At 38.0% G+C, this 19,891-nt stretch overlaps 1 protein-coding gene across 4 annotated transcripts in view; it reads right to left on the bottom strand.

Moving 5' to 3' along the window:
- Nucleotides 1-19,891, bottom strand: part of tenm1 (teneurin transmembrane protein 1) — a 2,340,669-nt gene that overhangs the window by 1,053,972 nt on the left and 1,266,806 nt on the right. The window contains exon 1 of one of the 4 annotated variants that reach the window (XM_063060939.1): nucleotides 1,708-1,924. The exons of the other annotated variants lie outside the window; for them this stretch is intronic. The gene's annotated coding sequence lies outside the window, so the exon portion shown is untranslated. Of the gene's footprint in view, nucleotides 1-1,707; nucleotides 1,925-19,891 lie in introns of those variants that run through there. 4 annotated transcript variants of the gene reach the window in all.

Raw genomic sequence — 19,891 nt, 5'->3', positions numbered from 1 at the left:
ATATGTGTCACCGTATACAAAACATACAACTTAGTTCATTTAAGTCAAATGGCCAAATATGTTTTGAATTTGTACTATTCACTTTGATCAGAAAGTTAAAGTACTTTCTTTCTTCACAATCAAAGTGAGAGGCCATCATATTATTATTTGTCCTTTCCCTCTGTTCTACCATCAGTAACAGGCAGGTTTACTTGTGGAAGGAACTCCCTCTGGTGGAGAGCTGAGAAATAAAAAAATAAATCACATGAGTAGGATGGACAAATTTCAAAGATTATCTGGTCTGTTAATAAAACTCCTGACAGGTGGCTTGGAGCCCATCTCACTAACCCCAGGATGAAACTATTATTGAAACATTTTTTAACATGTCCCCAAAAAAAAATACCAGATTTATTTTTATTATATCAGACCTACACCTGGATCGGTGGGACTGCTGTGAGAATGGCCTTTGGCACTTGATTTAGCCTTCAACAATGCCTTCACAATGATAAGTTTTAAGCTGTATAGCAACTCTTCAACAAAATGTTCTGCAAAACCGTTCTATCTAAGTAAACCTTTGTAGTGCAGATTATGTAACATATTTAAAAAAGAAGCACAAAATAAGATTACTTAGTATGCTTGAGGAGAAATGCAGCTAATACAAGAAGTCAGTGTGGTAAATCATCAATCTTTGAATAACATTATTGAATTGTATAATATTAATTCAAACTCTACTCTCTTCTTTCAGAATGTACAAATACCACAAGAAAACTAGAATTAAAATGCAGACGCAGTTAATATCCATTTCTCTAATTAACAGTGATCCAAATTCCTTCTCAGAATTCCACATTTCACCAGTCAGCTACTGAGAAAAATATGCTTCGTTTTTTTTCCCATCATCCGAAGGCTGACTCAGGTGAGCTACCCCTTATCACAAACTGCAAGAAAATAAAAATTAACTATTATGGGCAATAGGTTCAATCCACTGACTTTTATTTAATGAACTTCAGTACAACTAGATAGCCACCTGTAAACAAGTCACCCTGTATGAAATGGCACTAAATAGCTTTGAACATCAGTATTTTTTTGATATCAAGTAGTTGTTTCGCTTTAACCTGAGCAAGCAATGTGATTCCTTAAAGATTGTAATTTCAGCAGTAGAAGCCTGATCTCTACATAGCCGTCATACAAAATACATATTTTTAGTCTCATCACAAAACCATAAAAAAGGATTGTTGCAGCAATTACTGAGCAGAAGTTGAATGATCCCTATGAAGTGCCCATTTTGTTCAAGACAAGTGCCAGAGCACCTGAGAAGTCAGTTTACTGAAATAACGGGCAGATGGTACAACACATTCATTCTAATCAATACCAAACTGCACACTCACAGCTTAGGGGAATCTACTGTGCAGTTCACAATCACAGTTCTGGTGTACCCGTGGATTAGGAGGTATGCAAAGACAAAAATGCTATTTCATTCGATCTCAGGAATCATTAACATTATATTTGTCAGGCTGATAATAAATTCTGTATTATGGTGTGCATGCAGCCTCTGTATGTCTATACTTCAGGTGTAGAGCCTGATATCGTTACACATCAAGCAGTCTCTCTTTCCTTTCAAAAGCAGACAAAGCAAGGAACATAAACATTCACACACACACACACACACACACACACACATATATATATATATACATGTTTCAGTCTTATTCACAAGCTCAGTCACATTACCATACTGAAGTCTTGCCATGCTGAGAGATATCGGCCATCCCATCTCTCCAAAATACTCTCTACCGAAGATTAAATAAATCCACTTTTCATCTTCTTTCAACAAATCCTGCAGATTCCTGATGTAAGAACAAGCTGAATTACACCAAGCTATGCTTGTTTGTTAGGTTTCTGTTCAGCATTAGCTAATCCCTTTGTGGATGCTAGGCAATCAGCTAAACACTACAGACTCCTCACACTCTTGCTACCTAAATGACAAGAGATAACTACCAATCCCCAACTGCTTCTACTGGAAGCAGGCACAGAAGCTCTCACATATTAACATCACTGGAACATACCATGCTACCAGAGGGGGAGACAAAGCAACAACGCTACATTCTCACACAGCAGTAACATCATCATCCTGTTGTAAGAAAACTGTACATTAACCTGTATTTTTCTCCAAATGGCTTTCCACAAACCATGAAGTTTCTATTTAAAAATAAACTGGGAAATGCATTAACAATTAAAAACATTGCAACCTATAATTTAATGAGTCTGGTTTTGAATATTAAAACGTAATATGCAGTTTCAGTATTAATATATTTTGGGAGGTCAAAGCATCTAAGTGGTTAGAGTAATAGAGTCAAAGAAAACTACAGCACAGAAACAGGCCCTTTGGCCCATCTAGTCTATGCCGAAACATTTTAACTGTCGAGTCCCATCAACCTGTTCTTGGACCACAGCCCTCCATATCCCTCCCATCCATGTACCTATCCAAATTTCTCTTAATGTTGAAATCAAAATTACATCCACCACTTGCACTGACAGCTTGTTCCACACTATCACCAAACTCTGAGTGAAAAAGTTTCCCTTCATGTTCCCCTTAAATATTTCATCTTTCACCCTTAACCCATGACCTTTAGTTGTAGTGTCACCCAACCTCAGCGGAAAAAAAAACCTTCTTGCATTTACCCTCAAAATATTGTGTACCTCTATCAAATCTCCCCTCAGTCTTCTACATTCTGGAGAATGAAGTTCTAACCTATTCAATATTTCCCTATAATTCAGGTCCACCAGTCCCGGGAACATCCTTGTAATTTTTTTCTGTACTCTTTCAATCTTATTTACAACTTTCCTGTATTTAGTTGACCAAGCTGCACACAATACTCCAAACTAGGCCTCACAAACGTCTTATACAGCTTCAGTATAACATATACTGTACTCAATACTTTGATCAATAAAGTCCAATGTGTCAGAAGTTTTCTTTATGACCCTGCATACCTGTGACACCACTTTCAATGAATTATGGACCTGTATTCCCAGACCCCTTTGTTATACCAAACTTATCAGTGGCCTACCACTCACAATGTAAGACCTGCCCAGGTTGGTGTTCCCAAATTGCAACAACTCACACTTGCCTGCATGAAATTCCATCTGCCATTTTTCCAGCTGGTCCACGCCCGCTACAAACTTTGATAGTCTTCCTTGCTATGAACTGTATCCCCAATTTGGTGTCATCTGCAAATTTGCTGATCCAGTTAACCACGTTATCATTCAGATCATTGATACAGGTGACAAACAACAACGGACCCAGCACCGATCCCTGCTGCAATCCACTAGTCACAGTACAAAACTCAGAGAGGCAGCCATTTATTACCATCCTCTGGCTTCTCCTGCAAAGCTAGAATTGAACCAAACTTATTACCCCATCTTGAAAGCCAAGCAACTGAATCTTCTTGACCAATTTCCCTTGCTGGACCTTGTCAAGTGCCTTCCTGATGGCCATGTAGATAACATCCACCGACCTGGCTTCATCAACATTCCTGGTAACTTCCTCGAAAAACTTTAAGATTGGTTAGACATGACCAACCACACACAAAGCCAAGCTGACTATCCATAATCAGACCCTATCTATCCAAATACTCATATATCTGGTCTCTCAGAAAACCTTGCGATAACTTTACTACAAATTATATCAAGTTCTCCAACCCATAATTTCCTGGAGTATTCTTAGTGCCTTTCTTAAACAGCTGAACAAATTTAGCTATCCTCCAATCCTCCGGTAGCTCACCTTTCACTAAGGAGAATTTAAATATTTCTGTTAGGGCCCCTACGATTTCTACATGCCTCCTACAGGGTTCAAGTAAAACCTTAACAACAGGAATTCTGCAGATACTGGAAATTCAAGCAACACACATAAAAGTTGCTGGTGAACTCAGCAGGCCAGGCAGCATCTCTAGGAAGAGGTACAGTCGAAGGGTCTCGGCCTGAAACGTCAACTGCACCTCTTCCTAGAGATGCTGCCTGGCCTGCTGCGTTCACCAGCAACTTTTATATCTAGTAAAACCTTGTCTGGTTCTGATCTGTACAGGGTCCAACGATCTTCCTGCTTTTGCCACATTTCTATAGACTCTGTGTCTATCTACCTGCTATATACAGATACAAAAATCTATTTAAGATCTCTCCCATCTCTTTTGGCTCCATGCATAAATCTTCAAGAGGATCAATTTTGTCTCTTGCAATCCTTTTGCTCTTAGCATATCTGGAGAAGCCTTTAGGATTCTACTTCACCTTGTCTGCTAGAGCAACCTCATGCGTTCTTTTAGCCCTCCTGATTTCATTGTTAAATGTTCTCTTGAATTTCTTATACTTCTCAAGTATGGGTGTTCCTACCTGCCTATACTTGCTATGCACCTCCTTTATTTCTTAAGCAGGGCTTCAATATTTCTCCAAAACCGAGGTTCCCTAAACCTGTTATCCTTGTCTTTTATTCTGACAGGCACATACTAGCTTTGTACTTCCAAAATTTTACTTTTGAAGGCCTCCCACTTACCAAATACACCTTTGCCAGAAAACAGACTGTCCCAGTCCACGTTTGCCAAATCCTTTCTCATACCATCAAAATTGGTCTTTCCCCAATTTAGAACCTTAACCTGAAGACCAGGCCTATCCTTTTTCAGAATTACCTTGAAACTAATGGCATTATGATCACTAGAAGTGGTGTTCACCCAAAACAAGCTTCTGTCACCTGTCCTCTCCCATTCCCTGATAGGAGATCACGTATTGCACTCTCTCTCATTGGGATTTCTATGTACTGATTAAGTAGACTTCCTTGAACACAGTTAATAAATTTTATCCCATCTAGTTCCTTTATGGTACAGGAGTCCCCATCAACGCGTGGAAAGTTAAAATCACAACCTTGCAACAGTCTGGGATCTCTCTACAAATCTGTTCCTCTAAATCCTGCGGATTGTTGGGTGGTAATTAATATAGCCCCTTTAGTGTGGTCATACCTTTCTTATTCCTCATTTCCACCCATAAAGCCTCACTAGATGAGTTTTCCAGTCTGTCCTGACTGAGCACTGCTGTGACATGTTCCTTCACTAGTAACATCGCCTCTTCCCTTTCAATTCCTCCTGCTCTATCACATCTAAAACAATGGAACCCAAAAATACTAAGCTGTCAGCCCTGCCCCTCCTGCAATCATGTCTCACTAATAGCTATCACATCATAATTCCATGTGTTCATCAATGCCCTGAGCTCATTTGCTTTTCATAAGGTACTTCTTGCATTAGTCCCAACATGTTCAACCTTTTTAGATATAACACAGAGTCATGCCATTAGCGGAAATTATCTGATGACTTAACGATAGATGAGTGTATAAAAGGAGGATGGGAGGATGAACACAGAGCCTTGGTGGAGGACTTTGTCAAATGGTGCAAGCTGAATCATCTGCAGCTCAATATCAGTAAGACAAAGGAGCTAGTGATGGACTTTAAGGATACTAAGCGTGCACTGCTCCCTGTTACTATTGATGGTGAGCATGTGGATGTAGTAGGACCTATAAGTACCTAGAAGTGCACCCGGATGACAGACTTGAGTGGAGCACCAACTTAGAGGCTGTGTACAAGAAGGGCCAGAGTTGCCTCTACTTCCTGAGGAGACTGAGGTGCTTTGGAATAAGCAGGCCTTTTGTTCACATGTTCTACCAGTCCATTGTTGCCAGTGCAATCCTCTATGTGGTGTTGTGCTGGGGCAATGGCATCAACATGGGTGATATCAACTGGCTCTATTAAAGGAGTCAAACTGGACACACTGGAGGCTATGGTAGAACAAAGGGCTCTGTGGAACAGTCTGGCTATTCTGGACAATGTTTCTCAATATTTGCATGCCACCTTGGCTGAACAGAGGAGCACTTTTAGTAAAAGACTAAGACAACTGTGCTGCTCCAAAGAGCGCCAAATGAGGTTATTCTTAGCCATTAAGCTCTATAATGAGTCAACCAATGTTGGGAAGTGATAACCTCCACCTATTAGACAGATTAAGATAACTTACTGTTTATTCTTTCTTACTCCTTTTCTAATACTTGTTTATCTTTGCACTTGTAATGCTGCTGTGACACCGTAATTTCCTTTGGGATCAAAAAAGTATCTGTCTGTCTATCTATCTATCTATCTCTTGATTCCTGACTTTGTCTGAGGACTTAACATCTGTCTCCACATCCACTCCACTATCTGTTCTGGTATGCTTGTTCCCATCCTGCTGCAGCTCTAGTTAAACACTCCCTTCACGTAGTAGTAGCAAACCTTCCTGCTCAGATATTTATCCCCTCCAGTGCAAACTATCTGTCCTGTACAGGTCCCACCTTCCCAGGAAGGGAGCCCAATGATCCAAAAATCCGAATCCCTCCCAACACCAACTCCTTAGCCACATGTTCAATTGTATGATCTTCCTATTTCTGGCTTCACTAGCACATGGCATGGGTAGCAGTCCTGAAATCACAACCCTGGATTATTGTGAAGTCATTAAATATACACTAATATTACTGTGTTAAGTGGAGCAAAAAATTAGGAGAAAGAAAACAAAAGTATCATGAGTTGAGATTGTCCAGCTCTTGGTGGTTAATTTACTTGGGGGGTTGTCAACAAATCTGAGTGGACTTATCTAGTTGATTGCACAGAAGATTACACAGAACAAAGAATAATACAGTACAAGAACAGGCCTTTTAGCCACAATGCCCATGCTGAATGTAATGCCAAATTATACAAATCCATTCTGCCTGCACATAATCCTTATCCTTTCATTCATTGTACATTCATTGTCTATCTAAAGGCCTCTTCAATGCCATTGTTGTATCTGCTCCCTCTACCAGTTGCCTTGGGTTCCTTTTTAACAATGCAACAGAAATCTGCAAAAGGTTCGAAAAGAGGTGGCTACAATATAGTCAATTTATTGGTACAGATTTTCAAAGTTTCTTAGATTATGAAATGGCCCCAAAAGATGACCTTGGATAGCTGGTCTGGCATCAGGTAGTAAATAAATGCTGAAAGAATTATTGAGGACTTGGTAATAAGCCACTTAGAAAATTAAAGATCGATTAGAGTCAGAATTGTTCCAAAAAGAACATATCTGATAAAGATTTTAGAAAATGCAGCTTGTAGGGTAGATGATGGGAACCCACCTGCTGAATATCAAAATTTTCTGAGGATTCCTAGACAATCATGGCTGATGTGTATCAGATTGACAGTCTGCAGTTTCACACAGGCTCTCAACTCAAGATGAGCAGAATCATCTGCTTTGCTTTGAGTAGAGCAGCAGACAGCCCACACCCATGGATCTTTCTGTAATTCAGACTACTCAATTAAATCTCTGCCCCTCTGCTTCACATCATACCTTGAGGTCATTTTTGTGTCCAACCTTATGCGGTAGATTAAAGTCACTAATGACATAATGCTGAACAGCTTTATGACTTTTTCATTCTAAGGCAACTCATACTGTAGCCACCACATTGGACCATCTGCTGCTCCTTGAATGCCTGGGTTCGAATTGCAGTATTGTCCCTACAAGCTCATTGACAAAGGAATGAAGAGGGCTACAGGGAAACCATGGAGAAAACCATTAGAGTTGTCATAAAACACTTCAGTTAGTTGGAGTGGACAAGAGCATGCAGTGGTACACAATGAACGTAGCCTCACACTGTCATTATTTGCTACATCTTCCATAATCTCTCAGTGGTTAATGAACTACCTATTGGTCCATTGTTCAAAATTCCAATTCCCCCATTTCCTATATTGTGGAACCATTAACTCACAGTATCAATATACAGGTAATACCCAATTTTGAGCCGAGGAGGTTCAAAAAAATGAATAAATTTTCAGCATATTCCAGAATATGAAAAATATGCAGCTTATTAGAGGCATTATCAAAAAACTATGTCTATCTTTTATTTTACAAATTTTGTTTCCAATATCACCCAATGTAGTAAGCATTTTGCTATTTACAAATGTAAAATTTTAGTAATATTCATATTAGGACTTTAAAGCTAATTTCTGCATGCTGTCAAAATTCTGAGGTATTTTTAGTGTCTGTCAGGCTGAAAGTGAATATTTGAAAGTGCTCTTGTCAATGTTACATCTCTCAGTCAAATCACTTTAAAACAATAGCTATGTTATCTGGTTTTATTTTATTTATGCACTAAAGAAAGTACTGTATATTAGTTTGATAAAACTAAAGAAAGATTATCAATTAATAGTAATGTTAAATCATAGATCTGAATTAGCCGCAATCACAGTTTACCTTCACTGCACTTTTCCAATATTTTAAATACTTGTCTTTTCCTGTGTATTTTAAATTATTTTAAAATGTTGTGATTGACTACTTTATACTTTATAGTCGTCAAACAATTGACACTAGAACGTACAATCATCATAGCGATATTTGATTCTGCGCTTCCTGCTCCCTGGATTACAAATCGACTACACTATGAAATTAACCAAAGCTTATTCCTCAGAACACTTCTAGAGAAAAAAATTCCTACCTATCGTACATACATTTCCATTTAATTTATTTTGTGCTTAATTTAATTTAGTTCTAAATGACCCTTTCTCCAATATCATTTACACATATGTAAATGCCATTTACATGTGATGATCAACTCTGTCTTACCTGCAGAATATACACTGAGAAAATATAACCTGTAACCTTTTATTCCCACTGAGAAACAAACTAGAAGCAAACTGTCAGACATGAATTCAAAATGTTCAATGCATTGAAGTTTCACTCTCTGCATGTCCCTGACACCTGTTCTGCGCATTAGAAATGCAATTGTCAAGTTTCACAGTATGCATACATGCTGCATACTCTGCTGTCTTATGAGCCTGTGCCTCTTAGTGGGCTGGGGTGACCCACAACAGAGTGCTTCTTTTTGAACTAGTGAGGTGCTCCTACTAGGTCATTGCAGTTCTGACTTCCATGGCTGCACATCACAGCATGAAATGACAGAACATGTTGGGTTCAGATGCAGGTGCTTTGACCTTATGCTCCACTGGTTGGACCGACACTGAACCCTGGAGTCAGACACTCTTGTCTATGTCCCCTGGCTTTGTGCCAGGCAAGCATGGAGTGGACCATTCATTTGAATATGGTTACTGATCTGGCTGGTAAAGTTAAGTGAAGGAAAGTCACAAACGCAGGAGATTCTGCAGATGTTAGAAATCTTGAGCAACACGAAATGCTGGGGGAGCTCAGCAAACTAGGCAGCAGGAATAAACCGGGAATAAACGTTTTGGGCTGAGACTCCTCATCAGCAAAGGAAAGTTCTAATGTTAATTAATATCAATGTTTTAAATTAATTTAAAAGTGACTAAATTGAGAAGAGTGTTTTAATTAATTTGATTTTTAAAGTTTTTATTTTAAATAAAAACTATTTCATATAGTTAAAAATGTTCCTGATCATTAGAATTATCAAAAGCAATCAGGGCAGGTTCAAGTCTCTGTAGCTGGAGTCTGACTCACTCCCATAACACACCCTGATTTGAAGGGAGCCAACAGCAGAAACACCTTATATCAATTCGAGCTGTGTGACTTCAAAAGAAGTGTACCTGTTAGAACAGAATGGGTGATGAATTCATGGCACAAGAACTGCATGGCCCGATGACATACTGTACTTTCATGTATAGCAAGTCCCGACCTGGTAATGGTCACTTTGAGAGATACTGTTCACAGACCTGGGTAGCTGGAAAATTAAATCATTAACAAAACTTGGCCTCAAGTTTATAATTGTTGTTTAGTTGTTTAGTCGCCACATTAACTCAGGCCAGATCCTTCTTATCAGCATTAGTAACACTGAAGGTGAAAGAGCTAATATGGAAGGGAAAGGAAATAAACATAATTCCATTTTGCTTTTGATATTGGGTGCCTGATTTTTGAAATTAGCTGCATCTCAAAGGAATTACTTGCTAAGTTAATTTTGCTACCAGGACCCATTATAAATGAAGTAGTAAAGAAGAACTTGATTTGTTTCCGACTGATGAAGTCTGCATAGTAGGCCTCAGCTAATCCAGAAAAAAAAAACTGTACAAAATTATTTCCAGCCTCTTTCTAAATTAAAGGCAAGGAGAAAGCTGTATGAAATGAATCTCAATTATTTTCCTACCTTTTATATAATGAAGTGGAAATTGGTTATAAATTTAGTTAAATTACCAGCTCTACCAATCTGAACCTGAACGAAGAACGTCATTTGTGCTAGGGTACCAACAAGGCAACCAACAGGCTCAGATCAGAATATTGCAAACCTTGAGTTTGGTATTATTCAACCTGAGAAAGAATGGATCGTCATCAAAGTGAGAAAAAAACAAAGCTGCCAGGCTGGCATAAAAACTAAGCCTCTTTATTGTTACTCCTTGGAGAAAGGAAAATGCCAATCCATCATTGTTTAGTCTGTACAAAATGTGTAATGTAACTAAATGTTAATACTCTCTAAATTGGCCTAACATGCAGCTCAGTTGAAAAACAATTCTTATAAAAAGGATTATAAGATAAATTCTGGCAAAGAGCAGGCATGAGATCAAGACAAATAATACTATAAACAATCCTGCCACATTGAACCCAACTATTTCTCCTGCATACTCTTGGAAAGCTCTCATCATAGTCAAGAAAAGGTCACCTATACACAACAGTGATGTAAGCCATCATTTAGGTACATTAAATAAAGCTACGGTGTTTGTATGGGTCTTAAAACAGAAATACTAAATAGATACAGCATACTAAAAATTGAATCTATTAGGTGCTTGTTTATTATGTTTAAATCATGCGTAAAAGTGATTTCCCCTGGAAATCACAGAAGCATTCACATACTGATGAAATTTCACCCATTGAGAAATAGCCCTAGGCACTGCCACGTGCACAACACCACAAGTGGCATCTTCTTCTTAAAATCAGTTGTGTACCTAATGACTTTGCAAGTTAAGCACAGCTCAATTTTCTTCCCTGCTGGCATAATTTGGCATTCTAGGGTGCAACCTACCTTAATAGAATACATGAAAAAGAAATATCAGTCCGGATATCAACAATAAAATATCAATTAAAAGGTCTCTATTCTGACACTAATGTCTTGCCCAAAGCATCTGGCCATCTCAGTTTACATTGCAAAGATAATGGAAATCTTATCATTTCTTGTTCCATTGCTGATTACAGTCTTCTAATACAATTCATATCAAGACAATCTTTACCACTTATGACGTAGCCATTTATGACCCAAGGCCAGGTGAGAATATAAAATTCAGTGAGAAGCTGAGTACCAGCACAGAGATTTGCTCCTCTCCCTACTTGACTTCCTTCCTCAACACAACAGCAGCTTTGTATTCAGCTAGTCTGGCTTTAGGGTCAGAAGGCTTGCCCAGTTACCAGCATGGCAAAAGTGTACTGGAGTAATAAAGGGTTTTCTTGCAGTCTTTGTCAGGAAGAAGATAGGCCCTGAGTTAATGCGTGGTTTTGATACAATTTTTTTTTAATATACATTTGCTCTAATTTAATTAATAATTACATGGGACTAATTAGAACTGATGCCATATGCTGCACCACTTTAGTGCATGAAAACAGGATGAAATCCAATTTGTAGGCAAACCTTCTCCCAAATTCTAACCAACTGAATTTATTTCATATAATATTAAATGGTGCAGGTGGGATAAGCTGCTCAACACCAAATCTGCAGAGTAACTGGACTGGGGCAGTAAAAACAACCTCATTAACATATCACACATCTTAACAACAACACTTAATGAGCAAGCCTAGCCCTTACTGAATGCCTATAAATAGATATTCCAGTAGGATCCAGGAAAAGCAGAAGTTCAAAGTTCAAAGTAAATTTATTATCAAAGTACATGTATGTCACTATATACAACCCTGAGATTCATTTTCTTGTGAGCATACTCAATAAATCCATAATAGAATATTAAACACAATAAAATTAATGTAAGACCATTCCGACTTGGGTGTTCAACTAGTTTGCAAAAGACAACAAACTGTGCAAATAGAAAAATAGATAAAAGTAATGATAAATAAGCAATAAATATTGAGAACATGAAATGAAGAGTTTTTGAAAGTGAGTCCATATGTTGTGGGAACATTTCAATAATGGGGAAAGTGAAGCTGAGTGAAGTTATCCCCTTTGGTTCAAGAGGCTGATGGTTGAGGGAAATAACTGTTCCTGAACCTGGTGGTGTGAATTCTAAGGGTTGTATACCTTCTTCCCAATGCATCAGTGAGAAGAGAGCATGACCTGGGTGATGGGGGTCCTTGATGATCGATGCTGCATTCCAGTGACACCGCTCCATGTGGATGTGCTCCTTGGTGGGGAGAGCTTTACCTGTGATGGACTGCACTCATGATTCTTCCTTCAGTAGTATTGACAGTGATGCCAAACTCACTACTCTGTGGCTTAGCACAGTTCAAATGTTCCTGTCCTTATTGAGGAAGTCAGTGTGGTGGAAAAGATGAACAGCTCTAAGTTCTTGAGTGTCAAAATCTTGGATAATCTGGCCTGAGCCAATCATATTGATGAAATTACGAAGAAGGCATATTATAATTCATTAGGCATTTGAGAAGATCCAATATGTCACCAAAAACTCTTGCCAATTTGTACAGATGTACAATTTAGAGCATTGTAACTAGCTGCATCTTGGTATGGAAGCTCTAATGCACAGTATCACAAGAAGCTGTGGTGCTGAAAAGGGTTGTCATCTCAGCCAGCTCCATTACAAGCACACCTTTCCCTGACCATTGAGGATACTTTCAAGAGGCAGAACCACAAGAAGGAAGCAACCTTACCATCTGGACATGCCTTCCTCTCATTACTACCATCAAGGATGAGGTATAAGATCCTGAAGACTCATACTGAAAGATTCAGAAACAGCTTCTTCCCATCTGCTATCAATGTTCTGGATGGTCTATGAGCAGTATCCAACTTTTTTCCTTCTTTTTCATTCTTTGTAACTTATATTAATTTTATGCCTTTGCACTGTACTGTTGCTGCAAAGCAACAAATATGACATCAGACATCAGATATCAAACTATAACATCATAAACCTGATTCTGATTGGACAGCCAGCTCCATTATTGGCAATCCCCTCCCTGCCATTAAGGATATCTTTAAGATGCAGTGCACAGGGGAAGATGCTTTCCCCAAATCATTGAGTGTGGGTCTTTGGGCTCCTGTACTGGATCTCTGATGGCAGGAATGAGAAGAGGCCATGTCCCAGATATTGAGGGTCCTTAATGATGGCTGTTGCCTCTACCTTGATAGGAGTTTGACGAGATATGGTATGTCACCAAAGAGTTTTGCTAATTTCTATAGTCGTATATTGAAGTGCATTCTGACTGGATTGCATCACCGCCTGGTATGGAATCTACACTGCACGGGATCATAAGAAGCTGATGGGCTATTTTTAATGATGGATGTTGTTTTCCTGAGGCACCTAAGATTCTGTACTTAGTCTAGGTTAACATCGGCAGGATCCTTCTTTTCTGTAAGGTTCAGAGCAGAATTGTAATTACTATCACAATCACAAGGTACCTGAATCAAAGGTGGTGAAGCTTACAGGAGGGAAATCAAAAATTTGGCTGAGTGGTGCCACAACAACAATCTCTCACTCAACGTCAGTTAGACCAATGAGTTGATTATTGACTGCAGGAGGAGGAAACCAGATGTCCATGAGCCAGTCCTCATTGGGGGATCAGAGATGGAGAGGGTCAGCAACTTTAAATTCCTCTGTGTTATCATTTCAGATGATGTGCCCTAGGTCCAGCATGTAAGTGCCATTACAAAGAAGCATGGTAGTGCCTCTGTTTTCTTAGAAGTTTGCGAAAATTTGGTATGTTGCGTAAAACGTTGACAAACTTAAATGGATGTGTGGGAGAGTATATCAACTGGTTGCATCATGGCTTGGTGTAGATCACCAATGCCCCAAATGGAAAATGCTATAAAAAGTAGTAGGTACCCTCCCCACCATTGAACACATCAACATGGAGCGCTGTCACAGGAAAGCAGCATCCACCATCCAGGTCATGTTCTTTTCTCACTGCTACCATCAGAAAGAAGGTACAGGGGCCTCCAGACCCACATCACCAGATTCAGGAACATTCATTGTCCCTCAAACATCAGGCTCTTGTATCAGAGGGGATAACTTCACTCACCTCAACACAGAACTGTTCCCATGACCTATGGATTCACTTTCAAGGACTCTTCATCTCATGTTCTTGAAATTTATTGTTTCGTTAATTATTATTATTTTGCTTGTTTTTTTTGTTTGTTTCTTTATATTTACTGTAAATGCACACAAGAAAATGCATTTCAGGGTTGTATGTGGTGAATATATGCTCTTTGATAATAAGTTTACTTTGAACTGACCAAATATGCAAACAGATTCTGATGTACTAACAACTGCTGAAAACGACCTACTGTTTATGTTGAACAATTTATTTTTTAAAGATGGTGTTTATCATTTCATAAGACAATATTTCAAAACAAATTTAAAAATTAGCAAGAGATTGGAAGAACACTGAGTTGATTTTGACAAGGTCAGAGATCAAACTGTTTGAAACACTCACTGTTTAAAACAGATAATGCTGGCAGGAGTAAGACCAGTCTCATACGATAATCTACCACCAAACTTTGAAACCTGCCAATGATTTGCCAGCACCTGGAGCTTTGCTGGATGTTCTATTCAATGTGTGTAGAATAATTATGCATGCTTCAAAATTTCTCCAATATCTGTTATAAACAATTTACAGACCAAATATCACTTGGTATTATGAAGAGCAGAAGAACTTGAAATATGCACTCAGTGGCCACTTTACTTAGTACAACTGTCACTTATTTATTATTGCAAATATTTAATCAGCCAAGCATGTGGCAGCAATTCAATGCATAAAAACAGGCAAACATGGTCAAAGCATTCAGTTGTTGTTCAGACCAAACATCAGATTGGGGGAAGAAATATGATCTAGGTGACTTGGACCTTGACGGATTGTTAGTGTCAGATGGAGTAGTTTGTGTATCTCAGAAGCCGCTGATCTTCTGAGATTTTCACGCACAACTATCTCTAGAGTTTACAGAGGAGGGTGCAAAAACCGAAAAAAAAAACAAAATTCCAGTGAGCAGCAGTTCAGTAGGTGAAAATACCTTGTTAATGAGAGAGGTCAGAGGAGAATGGCCAGACTGGTTCAAGCTGACAGGAAGGCAACAATAATTCAAATAGCCATGCATATAACAGTGGTGTGCAGAAGAGCATCTCTGAAAGCACAGTTCATTGAAGCTTGAAGTAGATGGTCCACCGTAGCAGAAGACCACAAACATACACTTAGTGGCCACTGAGTGTAAATGTTTTGTTTTTCTTTAATTTAAAAGATGAAAAAATGGTGAATATAAAAAATAATAGATGTCACAAAAATATGTAACTGTACTTGATTTTACACTGACATTATTGGAAACGTGGTTAATAAATTGCACTTAGTGGCTGATATGATGGTTTGACATGGATGGTTTAAACTCTGCAGCACTTAAATCCTGAAAGAATCAATGGTTTTTTGTAAGGTACTGGTCCCTGTGATAAGAAATAGTTTCATGTTACTGCCACACTCATCTCTGCTAATCCAGTGGTCAAAATTATAGGATTTTCTTGGAAATAATGAGTGTGGAAAAGTTAGAAGTAATAGGTTAATATTCTCACAAAGAGCACAATAGACTGATAAAACATTAAGCAGATTATAAGACAAGTGGGCTTTTCCTATTTATTCCACCTTTACATCAAAAATGACCCCATGTATCTGTATTTTTTCTAAGACAAGATCTATTTTTCAATATAACAATAATCCAATTCATCAGAGAAGAAGAATTTGTTATATCTTCTTTAGTTTCCAATAATTGAGCCAATTAAACAATAATGAATGTCAAGATCTTTGCTCTCATACATGTCATTTCCATTAAAATATATATTCAGTTGATGAAAAAAGTCAAAGGATCAATTAGATATTTCTAGGAATATGGCTACAATATCTTTCTGTCAGGATTGCAATGCATAAGATAAAATAACCTGGTTGAACTAAGTTAATGAATGTTAAATGATGCAAATTGGAAATTGCAAATTGGAAATGAATTACTACCATTCTGAAAGTGGGATATGATCATTGTGTAACAGTAGGCCACATCAGAGTTACTTCAAATCAACTCACTTGGTGCAGATGCATAATTACAAACCATGGCCATTTGTCTGAGGCTCATTCACAAATAAAAATATTTAAGAATGTTGATAACAGTTCCAGGATTATTCTTTCAGGCTTAATAACAACCATTTACCAGTGGCATAGTTAATGCTGGGGCAACTCAATGTAGAGCCATGCAGACTAAAAGTCCAGTGTTCACCAGAGGTTTCTATTAAGACACTTATTAACAGATATTAATGATTTGGCCTTGAGCCTGCAGGGCACCATTTTAAAGTTTTCATATGATGCTGAACCCAGTGAATTATTGTAATTACATATTTACTGCCTGGTAGCAGAAGATTTAAAAATAACTTTCATTTAAGAGGTTATGAGGAATCAGAGAATATAATAACAAATAAGGCAGCTGCTTCAGTAAACTTGTTCAGGGTGATGGGCTGACTGGCCTTACTGACTGTAAGACCTTTATTCAATTAATGAGTTCAATGTTGCTTTACGTGATCTGAAACATGAAGCAGGGAAAAAGCATCTTGAAAACCTGTTGGATTATGGCTAATATATGCTTCGATGCTGTTTAATCACATTTGTTCAATACCTCGCAATATACTTGTTTTGTGGCTATATATTTACACACATCACAGCCATTAAATAATTTGATTAACTGTGCCCAAACCTTTCAGCGCATGGGGTTCCCAGATTTCTGCTACTTTTTGTATGAAAAAGATGCTTCTGATTTTACTTTCAAAAGGCCAAGCTATAACTTTAAGATTATTACCTTTCCTGTGGATTCTCAGCCAGAGGAAAAGAATCCTCTGTATGGAACTTCAACTCTATTAACTCCAAAACATAAAAGCAATATTATGCAACCTTATCCTTTTAGGCATGGATCATTCTGTTTGATGGAAGCTTATCTCTCTTTTAAAATGTGGTGCTCAAAGTTTCCCAAGTGGGATATAGATGAAACATCATTATTTACAATGGTGATCCAAGGTCTTGAAATATTGACCTTCATTCCTGAAATTTATACTTCAGTTTTTAATAATTTGTATACATTGATATAAAAATTTAATTGCCCTTATCTGCCCTTACTCTCTCAACATTAAAAAATAATTTATTTGTCCTCCATTTTAAAAGTGCTGGTCTCATCCTTCCTATATCCATTCAAATCATTGATTATTTTTTACTTTCTCCCCATATTTACATACTGTACTGTAATGTGTGGGTTCACTTTCTCTCATCTACAGCTCTGGACATAGTACTCTCTAATTCTCGGTTCAAGTTGAACTGATTTGTGTTCAGTTTGGCCTATTACCCACATTTACTTCTGAGTACTTCCTGCAGTTGTTTTCCAAGACAGCTTTGTGCTGCCTTGATTGACCTGGCAAGGCAGAAGCAGGCTCTGGGTGGTAACTGGGCGTCAGGAGGTGGATCTTGAGACCCAGCCCCCAGAGTGACCTGATGGTCCGACAACTAACTGATGTCAAATAGCTTCATAACAATTGATTAGAACCCAGATTAAATAAATTTCAAAATATATTATTGAAAAAATAGTAAAAATGATTTGCCAATCGAAGTTAAGTTACTAGAAATTAATTAAAATATAAAGTAAAATTTAAAAAATTAACAACTTACTTGTCTTTCTCATTTTAAATCAAGTTCAGTGACCCCATTCAATCAAATTGAGCTATGAAACAGAACGCTAGAACTCAAGTACAGCAGATAATAGGGAAGGCTAGTGGGATATTGGTATTCATTTCAAGGGGGCAATAAAAGTAGCAAAGCCTTACCACATCTAAACAAAGCACAAGTGAAACTACATATGGAGTACTTTGAAAAATTGTTGTCCCTCTATTTTAGGAAAGATATTACTTGACTGCAGGTGGTTCCGAGAACGTTGACTAGGGTGATTCTGAGTGTGAAAATGATATCCTATGAGGAAAGATTAAGCAGATTGGACCACAACTCCTTGTGCTGCAGAAGAATGGGAGTCATTCTTATTGAAACATGCAGGATCCTTAAGGAGTAAATGCTGTGAAGGTGCTTCCTCTCCTGGAAAGGCATGGTCTGAAAATAAGAGGATGCTTATTTAAGGCTAAGATGAGGAAGATTTTCTTCGCTCAGTGGGTCCAGTCTTTGAAACTTCTTATCACAAAGAGCAGTGCTAGTTGTATTTCAGTTCCGTTAAAGTCTGCAATAGATGGGGAATCATGGGTTATAGAGAAAGGGCAACAAAAAGGGTTTGAGGTGGCATGATTCTATTAATTAAAATAGGCCTGTGGGATAATCTCTTGTTAACAACAGTCTGAAAGCCCATACAGTCAACATCCTTTGAAGTTCCCTCTCTCTGCTACTCTAGTGATCACATTAAAAAAAAAACCTTCATTAGCTTCCCCACACAAATTTATACAGACTCTGCAATCAGTTCTTAAGTGTTTGGTCATTACCCATTCATATACTTTGTAACAATGTCCATGCAACAGGTGAGAAATCTACAATTCTTCCATGTCCTTTTGGACTAGTGGCTAACAGAAGAGTCAATGCAGTTAATGGATAGGCCTTTACCTGTTCCCATCCTACATGTTAAGGAATTAATGCCTTATGGCAGTGATGCCTGACAAAAAGTTAATCTGTTGAAAACTTGGTCTATCCAGTCCTCTAGCTCAGGGTGGTTGTCAGTGTCCATTGGACTAGCACTAGGAAATCAATTGTACCAAAATCTGGCTTCCAGCTTGGTGTGTTTTTAATATTTCAGTAATATTTGAGTAATATTGAAAATATATTGCTTGATTAAGCATTCTTTGTTTGTTTACACAAGTCATTATGAGTTAAATCTAAGAAGTACCTGAGTGACATACATCATTATACTACCACATCATATGTGAGTGTCTTACTAAAGAAAAGCTAAGCAGACACCACCACGGCTTATGCGTTTTTATTTTGCTTACTTTCTGAAGTTATAGAACATAACAGTGGCAAGGAGGAAGTTTTAAAACCAAACCGAAATGACTATCTACAGTACATGTTGAAAGGTATACTTTTATCTTCACAAGGGGAGAGAGACATTCAAATTTTTGGAAAGCACAGCACGTTCTTTTTTTGGAAGGGGAGAGACAGACGATCAAGTTTTTAGAAAATGGCAGAAAATGGATGAAAATAACAAGCAACAAGTACAGTCAAAGATTCATAAACAGTGAATACTGGGTGACAATAATAATGTAGAAGTAACTGGCTACATCGGAAAGATAGACGTATTTGATTGCGCAACAGATAACTGGATATGTATACGGAATGAATTGAGCAGTATTTTGAAGCAAGTGAAATAGCCTGTGAAAAATGAGTGTTGCTGAGTGCAGTGGGTGAAAAACAATACAGTTTGCTTAGAAGTTTAACTGCTTGAACTGGACCAGCCAGAGTGAGCCTTGCTGGAACATTTAGAACTAAACTACTGTTGATTACAGGACACTTTCGGTTTCCTAAATGGAATCAAAAGGAGAGAGAATCCATTCCAGTTTATGCAGCTAAATTGAGGAAATTTTCTGAGCAATGTCAGCTAAGTGATGGGCTTATTGATGCACAGAGAAATTGCTTACTTTTTGGGATCTTACAAGAAAGCATTGAAAAGTAGCTCTTAACTGAAGCACAGCTTACATTTAAAAGACCATTTGAAATAGCTGTGTCAATGGGAACAGCAGCCAGAGATGCAATTCAG

Source organism: Mobula hypostoma, chromosome 10 (assembly GCF_963921235.1).
Source record: "Mobula hypostoma chromosome 10, sMobHyp1.1, whole genome shotgun sequence".
In the NCBI taxonomy this organism is placed as follows: Eukaryota; Metazoa; Chordata; class Chondrichthyes; order Myliobatiformes; family Myliobatidae; genus Mobula; species Mobula hypostoma.
Note: the sequence above shows the minus strand (reverse complement) of the source record. Positions and strands in the feature narration are given on the sequence as shown.